The following is a 19,538-nucleotide window of genomic DNA, read 5'->3' as shown; positions in this document are numbered from 1 at the left end:
TATATGAGTCTGGTCATGTGACTTATTTGGACTTCTGTTTCAATACTTGTATTGTTGTGATCATTGTATAAGCAAATCTGAGTCAGCCTGTACCCTGTCTCCCGGCCATCTGTGTGCAATATTGCATTCAGCATTGGGGTGTGTGGTTGGTGCCCTAAGTCAGTTTTCTAGGAATGAATTACCTGAAAACGAGCTGGTTGTCCCCAGGGATAAGGTTTCTCAGAATGGGAAATCAGACGCAGTGTGACTACAGAGAGGTCATACTTCTAGAAGGCCAACCCACTCCTGCTTCTGAAGGTCTGACAAGCAGTAAGTACTAAAATACATTCACACTCATTCGCATCCACAGCACATCTTTGCTTTCAAGCAGCATCAATAAAAGACATTTTTGGTCAGTTCTTAATTATAACTAAAGAATAACAGTATAAAGCCCTGACAATTGTTTTGTTGGTATTGTTTTTTTTTTCTTTTTTTGTAATTCAAGCACCTGACTTGAGCTTTGATTGCTGAGGAATCCATTTCAAAGAGGCATTCACTATAAAGACAAATGAACACATTGCCACACAGCTAGATAAAAAAAGGAGGCCACCTCCCCATACTGAGGTTCCTTTGTTTTAGAGATGCTGGTTGATTTCCATAACTGACCCTTTGAATCACTTCCCTTTTCTTTCTTTGCTTTAAATTCCTACTTTTATGTTTTAAATTTACCAATAAAGAGTGAGCTGGAACAGCCTGGATGCTACCCTTGACTCCGATAAAAACAGAATGGCTAGCCAGCCTGTTAGTGCTCTTTCTCTTTCTCTACCTGCCATCTTGTTATGTGGCCTCACATATGCTGTGTAATTTCCAGCTCTTGTAAGTAGTAAATTTTTATTTTTTCAAAGTTTTCTGATGGTTGTTGCTGAAAGGCATCTTGCAATAAAAATAAGGACCACACAGCTGGTCCAACCGCAGCATTGGTTATTGATAGGCTGAGACTGGCACAAAACAAATATCTAGTTTTCATTTTCCTTTGTTATGGTCTGGTTAAGAAGAGTTAATATGAATTGCAAATTCCTCCTGGTATAAATTAAAACTAAATTTAATTTTAGCTCAAATGGAACTAAATTTGAATCCCCGATTCCACTGGAATAGCTATCTTCCATATTGTATGCAGTGTCCCTACCCATGCTAAAATTATATCTCCCTTTAGTTTTTCTCCTTCAGGTAAAATAATATTGTTTTCTTTAATTTTTCTTCAGGAGCTCTGGTTTTCATGTCTTGAATCATTTTTCCATTCATTGGAATTCTGGAACACTAGGGTTGTGGTCTCAAACAGGAAAAGGCATTAAAGCCTATGCAATGTTGACTGTGGGCAAAAGATTTTCTCGTCATTGTCACAAAAGTGGCTTTCAGTTTTTGCCTACTTTTGCCTTTCTTCAGTACACCTCCACTTATTGCTAGAGTATGAAAGAAATTATATAGAAAATCAACTAAGTTATAAAGTTTTCCCTTCTTACTACATTTTTAGTTCATCTTGTTTTAAATGCAACTCTGCCATACAGAGCAAGCAGTGGGGACGTATGAGGGAAAAAAAAATCAGTTTTGCTTGGAGACTGAATATCAACAGACACAGGTGGAACCAAATTAGAATTAAAATTGACACAAGAGGGACACCTGGGTGGCTCAGTGGTTGAGCATCTACCTCCGGCTCAGGATGTGATCCTTGAGTCCCAGGATCAAGTCCCATATCGGGCTCCCTGCATGGAGCCTGCTTCTTCTGTGAAGAGCCTGTGTCTCTGCCTCTCTCTATCTCACTGTGTCTCTCATAAATAAATAAAATCTTTAAAAATAAATAAATAAATAAATAAATAAATAAATAAATAAATAAATAAATAAAATTGACAGAAAGGATTTTTTAGTTTACTATTAAAAAAATAACCTCTTTTGAATTGAATTCATAGTCTTGTTATTATAATATATGATGCAAAGAGGAGAAAGTTCTCTAAAAGCAAGCCTAGAAGAAATGGCCTAGACCTTGACTTCACAGAATCTGTGAGCAACACTGCAGTCAGCATTGGAGGCGTGGCTGATTGCAGGCAAGTCAGACCTTACCAGATGGGAATTACCTGGAAATGAATTAATTGTGTCTCAGGGACAAGGTATCTCCTTCCTTTCTTTGCCACATTCTGAGGTAAGCCAGAAAAAGTCAAAAGCAGTGTTGAGTTATGGACAAACATGGCTAGGTAGGGAGAGCTAGGTAAGGGGGCCACAGAATCAGGCTCACAAAAATCCCAAAAATGCTGACATGTAGGGAAAACCAGAGATAAGGGAACAAGCCAGACCACACTGCCCTAGGTGTGGGCAGGGAGGATGTCTTTTTTATGACAGTCCTCTGTGACCAACAAAGAACAGCCAGACCCCAAACAAGTAAACCATTAAAGATGTTATCACTAGTCTTTACTCAATAGTGATAGCAATAGACATGTTCAAAGGTTCCCTGATTGGCTTTCAATAAAAGACCATCCTACAAGCCCCCAGAGGCAACCCTGTAGGGACCCCTCTCACTTCTGAGGGCTTTCTCTGTACCTCTGCTTAATAAACTTCTAAAACTTTACTCACTTTCCTTTGTCTGATTCATCCTTCAGCTCCGTGAGATGAGAACCAAGCTCTCCCATAACAGTGGGACTATGTCAAAGATCATGAGACTTCTAGAAAGTCAACTTCTGCTTGAAAGAAAGTCACCTAATGGCTGATCCCTGGACACTAAGGCCCTTGTCCAGTCTACCACGTTGGATCAGTTAATTTGGTTTACTTTGTCCAGCACTTATGAAGGACTATGGTAGGTACTAGAGTTGGAGAATGATGCTAATGTTTATATTTTAAAGAGGTTTTTAAATTGGCTGCTCTTCTCTACTCCATGCAAAAATATTTCCACCAATAAAAATGATTTTGCAATAGTAAAAAAAAAATGGAAATCATTGTTTTAGTTGACACAAATTGAGCGTATATAGCATATTCACATTTAAAAACAGTATACGAATATATTCCATTTAATATCAATATACTATATTACAAATCATCTAGGGGGAAAAATCTATTTTTTATTAAGTAAGTAGGAATATGTTAAAATTAAGCCTGCCTCTAGGGCAAAATTTATCAACTACATCTAACAACATAGGATAAAACCCCCATGATATGCAGCTGCTTGGAGCCTGACATCAGATTCCCAAGGAAAATGATAGTAATGTGCATCAGCCCTTAAGGCTGATCTATCCTCAGCTATGTCATCTGTCAGACTCTGGAAGGCAGATCCCCTGTGGGTATGTCAGTATTCTTGCTGACTCTATTAAATTGCAACTATGTGAACTTCCCCATCATGGGTCATCTATTCTTTAGGTGTGAGAAATGTTGTATCTTGAGATTTTATACTATTCTAAGTACAACTGCAAAAGGCCTAATTAGAATGTTAGAGCAGATATAGTACATCATTTAGAAAAGCAAAATGAAAGTTAGCACCCACAAGGGAAGAGAAATACAAACTTTGAAGTGAACGAGATGGGGAAGAAAATAGCAAATAAAAAAGCAAATGAGTTTAATACAACTTTTTGCTCTGAAGGCTCTCTCAGTCTGGCCGTTTCATCATTCACAGAACGTGCTTCTGCAACTCTTCCTCTTGTGGAGCATAAGTAAAAGCTTTTCTTGGCAATTCTTCTTGGTCTTCCTTTTTCTACCCTTAGTTTGATAAATGTCTTTTCTTTTTGAGCTATTATTCCTTTGCTATAAAATATTTTCAGAGAGAAAAAAAAAACACAATGAGCTGAGTAAGAGACTGGCATGGAAAACACTAGCATTAGCAAAATGGTACTGCCCATCGTCCTTGGAAGGGTGACCTCTGGGGGGAGGCCACAGGAGAGGGAACATTAAATTGCTAGAGATATTCTTAGAGTGAAATTAAAACATAACAAGCTATTGTGTCATCAATAGTAAAGGGTAAGACACTGCTGTGATTGTATGTTTCAGAAAGGATAGTCAAAACTAGTCTTCAGGGGAAAAAGCAACGTCACTTTTCTAGCATGGCTCATTCTTCTGTATTTTGAGCACTTAACAATTATGTTTTAGAGTAAAAATGAGTAATAATGTTCTCCTGAGGACTGTCACAGTTTGGCTTGCACCCTGTAATCTCTTTTGTGTGGTTGAACTTGTTTTTTTCTTTTTTTCCCAAAGCCCATAATGATTTTGGTGGAGAAAGAATCTGGTTCAAGAACTCTGGAGAAGAAATAATTGGTGACAGAGAGAGGGGAAAACAGATGAGAGAAGAGGGGAAAGATGTTTAGTAGTATAGACTACCAAACTTCAAGTGCCTCTTAGCATTTTCAAGAAATGACTTTTACATTAATTCCTTTACTCTATGGGAATAAATGTGGGCTTGTTTTTTTGTATGTTTGTTTGTTTGTTTGTTGTTTGCAGATTTATTGTTAATGTGAAACAGGGTTAAAATTAACCAGTTAACTCATAAAATATTTATATAGGCTTCTAAGATTAATATTAAACAAAGCCAGATAGAACTAAATAGTCCAAAACCGTATTTCCTCAAAATTTTATATTCATTCATTCATTTACATGTACATGCATTTATTCAAAAATATTTGTTAGGAATGTTCATCTGCAAAGATACGTGTGCACACACATGCATAGGCCCTGCCTTGTGGAGCTTACAGTGTTGTGTGAAGAATTTTCAGTCCTATGAGGACCATAACATTGAAATTTTACATAGTCTAGTTTCCCTGAGGAAGTGGTTTTAGTGGTGAGATCTAAAGGATTGGTAGGTGTTAAGTGGGCAAGGAGAGGCAGGAGGTCCATTATAAGTAGAGAGAACAAGATATGCAAAAGCCCTGTAGAGTATGTACATGCTGAGCATGGGATCTCTGGGAAAGTCAGCTGGAATGGACCAGACAGATCAAGAAAGAGGATAAGATGAGGATGGAGAGGCAAATAAATGCCAGGTCATTTGAGGTCTTATAGATTATATTAAGACATTTAGTTTTTTTTTTTTTTTTTCTAAGAACAAAGTGAAGAAATTTATGGTTTGTAAACTGGAGTACACAGGATTGGAGGGAGGTATGAATATACAAAATCAAAATGCACTTTGGAAAATCACTGGGGCTACAATATGAAAATAGGTATCAGTCATACTGTATATGAATAGATTTATTAAGACATTACTGCAGTAATAACTGAGGAGGTAGCCCCATTCCAGAACTGAGGAGGAAAACCCGACTGCCTTCAGGGTCATTTTTCCCTTTTCCTGGAGGGTCATAGGTGTTTATCACCAGATAGTGCTATTGCTTCCGACCTTTAAAATGCCAGAAGTTCAGTGGCCTTTCATTTTGTCCCATCTCTGTCCCCTTTAGTCCAAGCTAGCAGTGTATCTGCTGCATAGCTACTGTTGTCACCTCATCTTTATCCCTGGCTTCTGGAGAGAGGCTGATGAGATCAACAGGTCCCACTCACCATTGCTTTATGGAATTACTATCCAGGCCATCCTTGGTGTTTTCTCTAGAACACACTTGCTCATTTTTTGCAGTGTGGATAGACAATAAATATTCCAGCTCTTCAAGTTTTGGTTTCTTTTGGCCCAACAACTCCTTCAATTAATCTCTCTCCTCTCACATTTTACTACAAGCATCAAGGAGAAGCCAGGCCATATACCAACACTTTGCTTAGAAATCTCCACAGCTGAATATCCAAGTTTGTCATTTAATGCTTTCCACAAAATATTAGAACACATTTTGGCCAAGTTCTGTGCTGCTATTAACGACGATTGCCTTTCCTTCAATTTTCAGACATATGTTCCTTGTTTTCATTTGAGACCTCATCAGAAGAATCTTTAACATCCATATTTCTACCAACAATCTCTCCAAGGCAATCTAAGCTCTTTCTAGCATGCGCCTCAAAACTCTTCTGGTTTCTGCTTATTACTCAAAGCCACTTCTTACATTTTTAGATAATTGTTATAGCATCACCCTCTTCTTTGTACCAAAATTTGAATTAGTGTGCTAGGGCTGCCATAACAAAATGTCACAGATTGGGTAGCTTAAATGATGGAAGTTCATTTTCTCACAATTCAGGAGACTGGAAGTTCAAGATCAAGATATTATAGGATTGGTTTCTTCTGACACCTCTCCTTGGTTTTACAGATGGCTGCTTTCTCATTATGTTCTGACATGGTCTTTCTTCTGCGGGTATATATCTCTGGTGTCCCAAATTTCCTCTTTTATAAGGACACCATTATATTGGGTTAGGGCCTACTCATAAGACCCTAATTAATGAGTATTGCCTCTTGGGATCCCTGGGTGGCGCAGCGGTTTGGCGCCTGCCTTTGGCCCAGGGCGCGATCCTGGAGACCCGGGATCGAATCCCACGTCGGGCTCCCGGTGCATGGAGCCTGCTTCTCCCTCTGCCTATGTCTCTGCCTCTCTCTCTCTCTCTCTCTCTCTCTGTGTGACTATCATAAATAAATAAAAATTAAAAAAAAAAATGAGTATTGCCTCTTTAAAGGCCCTGTCTCTGAACACAGTTGCATGCTGATGTAGTTGGGGTTAGGGCTTCAACATATGAATTTGGAGGAGTCACAATCCAGCCCATAATAGTTCCTTTCCCTTATTCCTGCTTAATCCTATAGTTCCTTATTAGGATACTTCCCTGTTAGGCTGGTACCCTCTTCATCTCCCCTGATTCTGTTAGTCCTTTTTTTTTTTTTTTTTTTTTTAATTTTTATTTATTTATGATAGTCACAGAGAGAGAGAGAGAGAGAGAGGCAGAGACACAGGCAGAGGGAGAAGCAGGCTCCATGCACCGGGAGCCTGACGTGGGATTCGATCCCGGGTCTCCAGGATCGCGCCCTGGGCCAAAGGCAGGCGCTAAACCACTGCGCCACCCAGGGATCCCCTGTTAGTCCTTTTATCTCATAGATGAACTCTATCTCTAATGGCATCATTTAAAAAAACAAAAAGTTTTATTTATTTATTCGTCAGAGACCCAGTGAGAGGCAGAGGCAGAGCACAGACAGAGGGAAAAACAGACTCCTTACAGGGAGCCCAATGTGAGACTCAATCCCTGGACCCGGGATCATACCCTGAGCCAAAGGCAGACACTCAACCGCCGAGCCACCCAGGCGTCCCTGAACTCTACCTCTGACACTCCTGTATCAATTGCTGTCAGGTTTTATACTCAATATATAAATCTAGAATTCTGATTTCTTGTAATGAGAATGAAGTAAACTATGGGGAAGAGAGCACCTATATTCTTTGGGAGATTTAGTAAGAGTCCTTATCTTTTTCTCTTATTTCATGGATATTAATTACTTAGACAAAACAAATTATATCAAATGCTGGATAAGAATGTGGTAACTTGAAGTTTCACTGCTATGTGTTACCCAAGTTCCCCAAATCAGACCAATTAGATATTGGTGCTGACATGGAAAGGGCTAGGACAGTGCTTCTCAAAGTGTGTTTAGAAAAACTGCCTTAACCAGAACTACTTGGGATACTTGTTAGAAAATTCACATTCTTAAGATCTTCGAGATAAATTTAATTAGAATTTCTTGATCTGGGGCCCAGGAGTCTGCATCTAAGCCCAACCTCATCAGATGACTCTTAAACACATGAAGCTACAGAAAATTTGACTAAAATTTCCTTTATTCCTCTTCTTGGTGACAGAGACAGTCATATTGTTTCTAAGGAAGACAGCCCTTTCTCTTTTACTAAAAGGAACAAAATACTGAAATGCAATCGGTCTGTTTTGATAACATTAAATGTGGCAAAGTGTGAAGTACGTTCAGTTTGCTGATCTCCTTCAAGAATAAAAAATTCTATCTGAAATGTATATAAATAAAATCTAACTTTTATATATTCTTTTTTTCCATCAACTGTATTCTTTAATATAGAACATACCTTAAAGCTGTTTTATATATTTTTCAAATGATGTTTCTATAAAATGTATGCTACCAAAGTATAATTTTTTTAAAGTTTCTTTTTCCTTGTAATTTGAGGTATATTATATAACTTCTCCTGAAAAATTAACTCTATGTCAGTCCAGTCTTGCCCTCATGGGATTTTGGCCCTCAGGACTCCCCATGGCTGTCTCCAGATTTCTTGCAGTAAACTCACAATGGCTGTGGGGCAGCCTGCCAGTCCCCAGCTACCTAGCATGGAGCCCATAGAATGTACAACTGCGAAATCTGGTTTTGATACATCTTAGAAAAATGATACTATGTGAATGGAAAATACTTATAATCATGTATTGTAAAGATCATAATTTACATCACTATAAATATCAACTCGAAATAGGAATACATCAATAATGACTTATATTTTTAACCAGACGTAGATATTTCTACTAGAAAAAATAACTTATATATATTATTTTCTCTAGAATGGCATTGTCCATTTCTGAAACAAAACTAGAGAGAATGTCACAAATCAGAGAGCATATGAGAGGTTAAAAAATAAAAAGCAGCTTTAGCTTAAATAATCTGGGTAAGGAGGTAAGGCTATCATTCATATAAGCCATATTTTCAAAACAAAACAGATACTGAAGGAAAAGGAGACGTGTTTCTGCTCAAATGATTAAGACCACATTTAATACAACAAAACTTCATTTAATTTCTTAATTGTTCCTTTCTAGTCATTGAGACAAGCTTTTTTAGATTGCTGTATTCTCACTTTAGAAAATGTCTAAGCTACTAAATTCTCCTTAGATGTTACCAATGGGGAATAATGGATAAATGGTTTGTTTCTTTTTTCAAAGTCATCTACCAGCCCTGAGCAGCCCTGCTGCTGGTCTAGTTACCATTGCACCTGGGAGCTAACAACGGTCCAGTTACCATTGCTGCCTGTCACCATCACACCAATTGTGAGCCCGAGGCCAAGACTGAGCATCCAACAATGCCCTCAGCACTACCCACACCAAGCCCGTCACCAACTGCAACTGCAGCCACACAGGGAGGAGAGGATGGGACAGCCACACATAGGCAGCACCTGCTGTAGGGAGAAGCAACTAATCACAATAAAGGTTTTGGTAACAAGAAAATAGTTGAATGTAAGACACAGATATGGTTTCATCAATAGGAATGACACCAAGGAAGATGTATTCACACATCCAACTGCCATAAAAAAGAATGACACTAGAAGTACCTTCACAGTACAGGAGATAGGGAGGCTGTGGAGTTGGATATTGTTGAAGGAGAAAAGAGTGTGAAGGTAGCAAATGTGACAGGCCCTGGTGGAGCTCCAGAGCAAGGCAGTAAATATGCAGCAGACCATATCCATTATAGATGCTCTCCACAAGGCAGGGGTTCACAGAATTCCCAGCAAAATTACCAGAATGGTGAGTGGCGAAAAGAGTGAGATTGGAGAGTGCTCCCAAAGGCCAGACCCAACAGTGCTGGCCCCACAGCAGGCAATGTTTCCCACCTTACTACATGTGGAAACCCCGTGGGCTTAGACCATAGTCTTCCAACCCTGCTGTGCAGGGAGAGGTGACAGGTGGTGCAGACCATCAGGGTGCAGGAGAACAAGGTAGACCAGTGAGTCAGAATATGCTTTATGATCATAGGCCACAATCCCACAAGAGTCTTTCTCATCAAAGGCAGCCTAGGGAGGACAAGGATAAAGAAGGTAAGGAAAATCAAGATGAGATCCAAGGTCAGCAGCCACCACAATGTTGGTACCACCACAAATTCAATGACCAACATAGATACCCAGAAAACCCTAAACCACAAGATTGCAAAGAGACAAAGCAGCCAATCCACCAGCTGACAGTTCATCCACTCCTGAGGCTTACCATCTGTACTATCATCTGTTTTAGTCATATGACAAGAAGAAATGAAATTCCAGCAATAAGGAATAAAAGATTTGAGCTGAAGGCATTAAGTGCTTGCTTTTTGCCCACTGGCCTGATAAATAGAACTATCTGTATTATCTATGCAGCATGGGGTTTTTATTATTTTTACCTAGCCATCTTTTGGCAATGACAACTCTTTTTTTAAAGCCTAGTTTTTCTCAATATCCCTTTAAAGATTTTTAAATTTTTCCTATATGCTCAAGTTGATATTTTTAAGAACCCCATTTTAAATTGTAATAAAAATTTATAACTTGATTTTTTAAAAAAACAAATCAACATATGGCAAGCATCTGTTAAAAAGTCTTTTTTTTTTTTTTTTTTAAGCCATCTATCAAGTTGTGCAGGGCTAGTCATGACTTACAGAATCTTAGTAAGCAACTGGTATTGATTGGGATAAACTATAGCTTGGCAGCAGAAAGAAATGGTGCCTCATGAACAATAGTGACTAAGTGGGTATTTACAGAATTTCTCACAATTGCTAGATTACTTAGAAAATTGTATTTAGAGCCATTTCTAGAGTTTTTAAGTGATTTATAAATTAAAAACTATACAAATATAAGAATTGTTATTATTTACTTGATGGTACATTTTTTTTAAAGAAATTAGAAAACATTGGGAAAAAAAAAAGTTGACATGAAATAGAAGACACAGAGAAGACTCCAAGGAAGTAAGGTAATAAATTGATACATCTGCTCAGAAAACAGGACAAGAATATATCATAATTCTTATTCTACATGGAATTAGGGACTAAAAAACAGAGAAGTATAATGGTTGCTCATGTTAAGAAGTACATATATAATATCTAGAACTTTGATTTACTGTAATAAAAATAAGAGAACCTATATGTGTATCATATGGACCTATCTCAGTATTATATAAACTATCTCCATTGTTTTCTAATTTTCAAGTTGACTCAATAAAAACCTCAATTCTGCCTTTGATACCATGGATAATATCAATTATCTAAGCAACTACACCACTGTGTTGTTTCTTCAGGTGAATGAGTCTCCAGGTATGAAGTCTGCAATATATCTGAACACAGACCAGTGCTGGAACCAGGTAAATAAATGGTTTTAACTCTATGGTCTAAATGACCAAGCTATTTTTCCATTTCCATCACACTATTTTTTCCTCCAGTTATCCATTCAATATTAATTTTTTTTGAAAATAAAAAAATACAAAATGGAAAGCCATATCAAATTGCTGAAAGGAAGGAATGAAAGTGCCTGATCCACAGCACATTAACTCCTGTCTTAGTATGTTTGGGCTGTTATAACAATGCACCACAGACTATGTAGTTTACAAATAACAGAAATTAATTTCTTACAGGTCTAGAAACTGGGAATCTGAGATCAGGGTGCCAGTATGGTTGGGTAAAGACCTCTTTTAGCTTCCAGACTTTTTGTAATATCGTCACATGATAGAAGAAGTCAGGGAGCACTGTAGATTTCATATAGGGTCTTTAAAAAGAGCACTAATCCCATGAATGAGAGCTGTACCCTCAAAACCTAGTCATCTACTAAAGGCCCCATTAATATTTCCATCACTTTTGGGGTTAGAATTTCAACATATGAATTTGGTGGGGGAGATAAAAATATTTAGGCCATAGTATCCCCTTTATAGAGTTGAGTGCTTCTAGGGAAAAAAAATGTTGGCCGGTGACTTAATCCAAGCTCCTTGCTAACTGGACATTAGGGTATATAAACTATTGATATTTTCTAGGAGGAAGAGAATTTATCTGTAAATGTACTTCATAGGATGTTCTAGCTAAGGGTCAGCTATAGAACCCATGAGGCTTACTTAGCTCCCTGTCAGTGATACAAGTGTTAGAGCTATTAAATGGAGATGTTTCATAATTTAAACTTTTCTAGGGCATGGGGTTATCCCAAGATCCTCATACAGAGACCTTGTCTACAGTTCTATAATATTAGGCTAGAAGTACATGCCTAGTGTGTTTAGGCTAGAAGTACATGCCTAGTGTGTTTAGACAGGATCTGGGGAGCTGCCTTTGGTATACAAGACTGCTCTCTCTACTTGGAGCTTTTTTTGATATTATTTAGTAAAGTTTCATACCGGGTAAGATCTCTGATTCTTGTTAAATCTGATTAGAAAATCCATTCTTTTATGTTAGCTGGCTACCCTCAAGAGATTTTTCTATTAACAAGTATAGATTTTAAGACTTTTTTTAAAACTCACTATATTAACAGAGTAAAAACAGGCTACATTTCTTCATAATTGCCCTCTAACATAAGTGGATATGAAGGCTCTTTTTACTGCTGAGCACTTTGATGGAATGGGATAGATCAATTTAGAGGAGAAACTTAGAAGTCCAGAATCTACATATTGAAGGAGCCCACTGCACAACAGTGAAAATTGATTAGTAATGATCAATTTGAAGTGATATCATGGTAAAAAATACTAAGTTTTATAATTTTACTAGGTAAAAAAGATGACTGTGGACCCAAGCCAATAATTAATAGATAGATGGGTAGATAGATAGCAAAAGCAAGATGATTAGTTGGCATCAGACTTCTAGAAAACCATATACAAAATAATGTACCAGTAGAACAGCATTTTAAAATAATCCAAGGAAAGAAAATGTAAATCACAGATTCTATAGTCAGTTAAGTTTTCATTCAAGGATCAATAATGAAAAACAGTTTCAAATATTCACCAAATTCAACTAAGAAAAGAATTGGGACATTTCAGCAATAGGACTACTGGTGAGCTTTTAATATAATTAATTGTAGATTTAACATTAAAAGATGAGGTAGATGGTGAAATAATAATGTTTTATGATGTGTTACCTAGTATGTTATATGTTCTGACAGAGATAATGCAACTAAAAGTGACAGGAGAAAGGAGAAGGAAGAGGGAAGTTACTATTGTGTGGGCAATAGTTTGGAGTTAAAAGTATGTCATTAAAACTGCAAACAACATAGTAACATGATAAAAAAAGAAAGCAGGGAAATAAAGGAATTTAAAAATAAGTGAAAAGCCCACCAAACAAAAATACAGTCCTTCCTAAACACCTAAAGAATATTAAAAAAAAAAAAAGAGCCCTCAAGCCACTTCACATAGAGTAATATAGCAAATATAACATAATATACACAGTAATTATTATAAAATAATATGAAAGAGTTACAGTTAAACACTTTACATCTCAATAAATATAAATGAATGGCTTAACAAATCTATTAAAATGAAATGATTTTCAATTTGGCTGACAAAGCAAAATCCAAATACATTCTGTACAGAAGACACACACTTAAAATACTTTGGAAAAGCTAAATAGAAAGAGATGGGCAAAGACATACCAGAATTCTAGAAATAATAATAAAGCAAAGCCAATACTGATATAAACAAAATAAACTTCAAACTAAACTGTGTTAATGTGACAGAGAATTGCTGTTTTTAATGGTAAAAGCCTCAGTTCATGGCAATGACCTAACTATCGTGAATATCTATGCACCAAAATAATATAGCAATGCCTTTGTAAGCAAAAAACTACAAAAGATGTAAAAAGACATAGAAAGAAACATATTAACCTTAGGAAATGTTAATACATCAGAATTAGTATGAGATAAATGAAGTAGACACAAGGACAGGATACAGAAGTCTTACAGAACTAACCAGTAAAGTAGATATTATGTATATATGGGAATTTACACACTGAAAAGTCATGACTATACCTTCTCAGGCACTCATGGAGCAATTATAAAATCTGATCACATGTTAAGTCACAAAAAATAAATTTCATAATTAAAAATGTTACAAGTAAAATTTTAATACATTAAAAACTAGAAATTATTTTAAAATCTTAAAAAGATTAATGATAATTCTAATTACTTTAATTAGAATTAACAAATGATGTTTATTAAATAATTCTTAAGTAAATGTGGAACTACAAAATAAGATTAAAGAACATATTAAAATATGTAAATGAAAACACTAAGATATACATGTACATATGTCCGTGTATATATGTATACATATATAAATCTGTATATATGTATATATAGACACAAAGAAGCAAAGAAAGAAAGAAGAAAGAAGAGAAATGAATAAAACAAATAAGGAAGGGTAGAAAATCCTACTGTTGAGCACAAACAGAAGTTTCAAATAGATAACATTTGAATGAGTAACACCAACTAATGGGATGTGAGTAACATCTAACTCAAATAACTGTTAAACATGGTTGGGGAGTAGTTGGACTATATGGCTTGAAGCTAAAGACAAAAAAGAACTCTAAGCACATATTGAAACCTAATTAGCAGGTTTCCTTTCTTAGAGACCGGGGTTAGTAATAATGAAACTATTTTCTGTACTTTATATTATTGTACTTTATATAAGTCCATATGTTATAGATAACTGGAGCTTTGTTTGTCACTAGCAGACAGGAGAGTTTTAAACATGGAAAAGGACCAAACTAGAATGAATTCTATCATTAGATTGGAATTAGAGATATCAGTGTGAATCCATAATTTGTAATATAGCTAGTTTGCTGCATAGATAGGTACAGGTGTGTGTGTGTGTGTGTGTGTGCATGCACGTGCACGCATGCGCACATATTCCTCTTTATATCTATTTCTAGCTCTGTTTACTGAGAAAGACTAGGAGCAATGACCACCCTCCCACCCTGTGTAGTCATGACAACAAGTAGAATGAGATCTTGATCTCTAACAGCATTCTCCATTAAAAGTAACCAGGGCTTCTAGACGAAAAGGCTGATTTCAGTGTTACAGTAAAAGTACAAGATGAGCTTGAAATCTCTTGTGCTAGAAGTGAGGGAGGTGTTCAGAGAATAATATGGACGTGTCAAAAGGACACTTTGGTCACCACGGAGGAGCTTTCATTAGCCAAGAATGGAACAATTTGAGTATTAAAGTAATGACATAAAACTATAACTCATTGAATAAAAGAAATACATGAATTCACTTTGATATAAATTTTTAAGAATGAGAGAAGGAAAAAGTCTTCCTTTCAGTAGAAACCCAACTGATAAATGAAGAAATGATGGAGTTAGGAAATCACCATCAGCAACCATCATAACAATCAGTGAAGGTGAGAATTATCAGTGGATGTTAAAATGAGTAGCTGAATTTTTTTTAGAAGACACAGAATATTTACAATCTCAAAGTAACAAGATAATTATTAATTACAATGTGAAATAATCTGCTCTATAGTCTAAAGAATTAACAGAGTCCAAATGATCAAAATTAACATCAACAGTAATGATATAGATCAACAACATGTGCCTCCTGATATAATTCCCTGAAAAGGTCATTACTTCTGAGGTATTTCTGTTCAAGTTTCATAAGCTGAATCTAATCAAGAGGAAATATCAGACAAACCCAAACTGAGGGACACTCTATGAATAACTGGCTTGTACTATTCCAAAATGTCAATATTATGAAACACAAAAAAAGAATGAGGAACTATTCCAGATGAAACTAAAAATACAACTGAATGAAATACATGGTCCTAAATTTTCTTTTGTTATATAGGCATTGGCACAGTTGGACAAATTTGAGTAAGGTCTGTAGATTAGATAATTGCATAGATACTAACTCATTTGAATAATTTCCCTATGGTTGTTTAAGAGAATACCCTTGTTTTTAGGTATTACACAATAAACTATTTGTGGGCTAGGGGATATTATTCCTACTATTCTCAAATGTCTTGGAAAAACATATTATGCATGTGTATATTCAGAAAGAGGGAAAGAGATAAAATAGATACAGCATAATGTTAACACTTGAGGAACTTAGGTCAAGTGTACATTGTATTATTGTTATAACTTTTCAGAATAACTACGACTATATCTAAATGGATGAAGACATGAATGAATTAATAAATAAAACCTTTCATCACCTCCCCTGCTACCATCTTGTTCCAAGTCTACCAAAGTCTTCTGCCTGGATCATTGTCTCTCTGCCCCCTGTCAGTCTATTCTCAACAGGAGAGCCAGCATAATCCTTTGAAAGTATAAATCAGATCATGTTGCTGCTCTGCAGACAGCTAGACTGAAGACCCTGGCCCTTTTGACACTGTGCTGAAATAACTTGTTCACATATCTTTTTCAACAACTAAACTGTAAATTTCATAAGAAAAGAGCTGCATTTTATTTATGTTTGCCTCATTTCCCCTTGCCTATAGCTACACACGCACCAGAATACTGACACTTGATAAATATTTATTTTGTAAAATGAATGCATTTAACACCAATCATAGGGAAAACACATGATCATGCATTTGCTATAATTTTTACCTATTTTACAAGTTTATTTGATGTTATATAATATTCCCTTAATTTGGTTCATGTTGCTTTGATTAAACCTATTTCACTTTTCCTGTCATTGCAGGACAATGATACAAGGCCGTTGACTTCAGAGTCCCACTTCATGTCTTTCTTTGCTGCCCAATCTGTCTGCAGCTCTTTCCATGGCTCAGAAATGTGCGTCCTGTGGACATTTTCTCTGATCTCTCAATAAGTAGTACCTTTCTGATTCTTTGTATATATATAAAAAAATGTGTCCTGTGTCATGGATATTTCTGTTCCTGAAGTTTAGACTATGCCAGGAGAAGGAAAGGAAAGGGGCATTGAATATTTGCTCATCCATTGTCTTTATATCTCAGCTTTGCCAAACAAAAAACCCTTGTTATAGTTTCAAAATACATTAACATAAAAAATTAATTTAGACATAAGGGTTTATTTTATTGTCTTTTGTAAATTCCTTATTTTTTTAAAATAACTTTAGGATTTGATTTTTACCAAGGTCTTATAACATGTGATATCCCTAGACTTCATCAAATTGTGAATCTAACTGTGCTTTCCAGATGACTGGCACTTTAAATTCTCCCTAGCTTTGCTATTAATGGTAAAAACACAAAGTCCCTCTTTTTTCTCTAAATTGGTCCAGGCTCCAAGCAGCTGTATTCTTGCTTCTCTGTTACTGATACAAGTGATCATTATATCTCCTCAATATGCCCATAAATTTTCAGCTCTCTATTATTCATTCTGCATTTCATGGCTATGTTCATTTGTAACTATTGACAAAAATGATTAATTATGGAAGTAGCAGCAGATTCACCATTTGTAAAATATATGCTAACACTAACAGTGTATTTTCGTAGGGGAAATATGGAGCTAACTCTTGAAGATTCTGTTTCTATAATGCTGGACAAAGTAAGACACAAAAGGGCCAAGGAAGTAGATTAAAACCAAAAGAGCCACTCATCACCCTTGCTTCATATCTGTGGAATATTCCTGGGCCTTTTGCTTTGTTCATCCAATATGATCAACTTGATTCAAGGATTTCTACTTGGCTTGGTGTAGGTCTCCCACTCAACCCACCCTGAGACAAATACTTTGTAGCTCATTTACTTAGGATGTGAACTCAGAAAGCACACATAAGGGAATGGGAAAAGTAAAACAAGGCAGAAGCCAGTAGAGAGTGTGTTATGAGTGCACTGTGAGCAGTTAGGACGGTGACCCAGAGGTCCTTCTGAGGACCCTATGAGGAACCATATAAAACATGCTTCACAGTTGTCCCACTGGGGGACAGGAATGCCAAGCTATTTATCCACTGACTTCTATTTTGTCCCCAGAGGTGTGAACTTGAGCCTAGTAAACTGTGGCATCTAAGAAAACCCTCAGAGAAGGAAACCTCAGAGAGATGAAGATGGAACCCTTGAGGCAGGAAGTTGATAATGGGCCTGGGAACTGTCCAGCAAGACCGCAGGTGAATAAGAGGTTATGCGGGAAGGCATTGATGGCATCTGCTACGGTCTCCTAGCTTTATTTTAGTGGCTGACCCAGTGTAAATGCATCATCTCTGAACACAGAGCTGTTCAATGGACACAGGTTGAATCAAATTCACTAAAAAAGTGTAAGTCATTGATAGAACTCTTTGTTTTTTCAGCATTGATTTCAGACTTCAAATTCATAACCATGGCACTAAGAAGCCAGTACTTCTTTATATAATACATGTGAAATAATACATAAATTGACAAATGTTATTTGCAAGGTCAACCTATAATTCCAAAATAATATATAAGAATAAATGTATTCAAGTTATATGTGTTTTCCTTTATTTTTCCTTTCTGAGTGATGAATTTGTTTCCTCTTTGAAGGTTTGAATTAGGAGGGAAGGGCTAGAGGAAGTGTGAGTGAGTCTTGTTTGTGGGGTATCTCTGCATTTTCCAAGCTCCTATTCATTTTCCTTTCTCATTCTTTTCCTTTTGTGTGTATGTGTGAATGCATTTGTTTCTCTCTCTCTCTCTCTCTTTTAAATCACATCCTCCTCTCTGCTATTATTCTAGTCCCAGCTACTGCCATCTTTTGCACAGGGGGAGTACAATAGACATACATGATTTTTTTTTTGCATCCACCATGGCTTTTCCCTCTCTATAACCTTTAGACTAATACAAAGTCTTTTTTTTTGTTGTTCAAAACTCTCTAATAGCTTCCACTTTCACCCTGAGTAAGGACTAAAGTCATCAAAATGACCTACAAGATAATGTAACTTGCCTCCATTCTTCCTGCCTACCAACACTTCTCTGGCTTCATTTCATATTTTTAAACTGCTGTTCCCCTTACTCATCTACTTCAGTTACCCCCTGATTATTCTTCAAACCTACACTGGGCATGCTCCCACCCCAGGGTTTTTGTACTGCATTTTTTTCCTTTGGAATACTCTTCCCCCAGATATCTATAAGGTTCCCTCTCTATCTTCTTTAGGCCTTTGTTCAAATTGCTCTTAATTGCTATTGTAACAACCCTTTTCTCCACCAGCCAAATATTTCTTATTTCTCTGATTATTTTCCTCTACAACATGTATCATCATCTGACATACTAGTTTTCCTTCTCATTTATTATCTGCTTCTCTCCAAAAATCTCTCCCCACAGCAGAGATTTTTGTCTGTTTTATTTTTATATTTTAATTACCATAGCTATAGAACTTAGAATAGTGCTTGCTGCATATTAGGCATTTAATACTTATGTATTGATTGAGCACATTACATTCAGTAGTAGAGATTTGGGTATGTATTTCTATCTATATATATGATTTTTTTAAGTAACAAGATTCCTTTTCACATATAATATAGAAAGAATAAAATTATCCAGGACACCAGAAAAAAGCAATTCCAATTTCACTGCATCAGAGATATAGAAAATTCTTATTGAAGAATTCTCTTTATATATATATTAACATTTTATCAAATGGACATTAAATCAAAATCTTAGTTTGAAGCACTTAATATGAAATTAAAATTGGATATCGAGATATATGTAGTATCCACACAGATGCAGAAAGAGACTAAAGCATGCAAACACATTAAAAAATACTAATGGACAACCTAATGCCCATTTACTAAGCTGGGAAGGCTGTAGCTTTGCATCATGGGATTGTGAGTGACTAAAAAGGCAAAGAAAAGATTTCCTACATTTCTCACCATTTGCCCACTGACTCCTAGTCCTATGGTCTCTATAAACAAAGATATTTCTTATAAAAGTGTGATTCAAATCCCATAAGCCAATGCAAGACATACAATACATGACTTCTGCCTTGGCATTCTATGCCATATTCCTCACAAATTCACCATCATTTTCTACAGTCGGATACTGTAAACTGCATAGAATAACTACT

General features: G+C 36.3%; 1 protein-coding gene, 1 long non-coding RNA gene and 1 pseudogene across 7 annotated transcripts in view; 2 read left to right on the top strand and 1 right to left on the bottom strand.

Annotated features, from left to right (window-relative positions):
- SPAG16 (sperm associated antigen 16) overlaps positions 1 to 19,538 on the bottom strand; it is a 907,696-nt gene that overhangs the window by 318,333 nt on the left and 569,825 nt on the right. The window lies entirely within an intron of this gene.
- Positions 3,538 to 9,849, top strand: LOC102153509 (annotated as a pseudogene).
- LOC102154404 lies at positions 14,601 to 17,907 on the top strand. The gene is made up of 3 exons (XR_005385361.1): positions 14,601 to 14,949; positions 16,251 to 16,342; positions 17,497 to 17,907. It is a non-coding gene; the product is annotated as an uncharacterized LOC102154404 (long non-coding RNA).

Source organism: Canis lupus, chromosome 37 (genome assembly GCF_011100685.1).
Source record: "Canis lupus familiaris isolate Mischka breed German Shepherd chromosome 37, alternate assembly UU_Cfam_GSD_1.0, whole genome shotgun sequence".
In the NCBI taxonomy this organism is placed as follows: domain Eukaryota; kingdom Metazoa; phylum Chordata; class Mammalia; order Carnivora; family Canidae; genus Canis; species Canis lupus.
The sequence above is the reverse complement of the archived record's forward strand: the minus strand, read 5'-3'. Positions and strand labels throughout refer to the sequence as shown.